Source organism: Olea europaea, chromosome 22 (assembly GCF_002742605.1).
Source record: "Olea europaea var. sylvestris chromosome 22, O_europaea_v1, whole genome shotgun sequence".
NCBI lineage: Eukaryota > Viridiplantae > Streptophyta > Magnoliopsida > Lamiales > Oleaceae > Olea > Olea europaea.
This window is the reverse complement of record NC_036258.1, coordinates 13,295,772-13,296,308: the sequence shown is the minus strand read 5'-3', so window position 1 is coordinate 13,296,308 and position 537 is coordinate 13,295,772.

Here is a 537-nt window from a genome sequence, read left to right as displayed (position 1 = left end):
CGTCTGTATTTTTCTGTAATTACCTATCCTTGAAGAAGCAGCTTAACATGAAACCCATATGGACCCATTTACTTCTTGAGGGTCACCAACATGTACTCTGCATAAAGGTCCTTGCATAATACAATAATTTTAATCAGTGTTTCAAAAAGCATAAAACATGACAAAGCGGGAGGCCAAGTTTCGGTTTAGGGGCGGAAAAAAACCTTTTTCCTATTTAAATTTTTAAATCAATCTAAAAATTTTTGATAATTAAAGGAAAAAAGCACTAAAAAAAACACCACTAGGCGAGAAAAAAATAAAAAAGAAAAAAAAAAGGATTAAAAGGCTTGAGGCAAGGCATTTTGTACCTATGTGCTGTTTTTGAGAACACTAATTTTAATTAAATGTAGAAAGGTTTTATTGTTAGGTTTACATGAACATCAAATCTGAAGCTTACATGGAGTACCATATAGAATCTATAGCAATAGTTGCAGGCAAAAACATATTCACAGCAACCTCTTTGTTCTCATTCTTCTTGTCTATAATTGTCAATAAAAA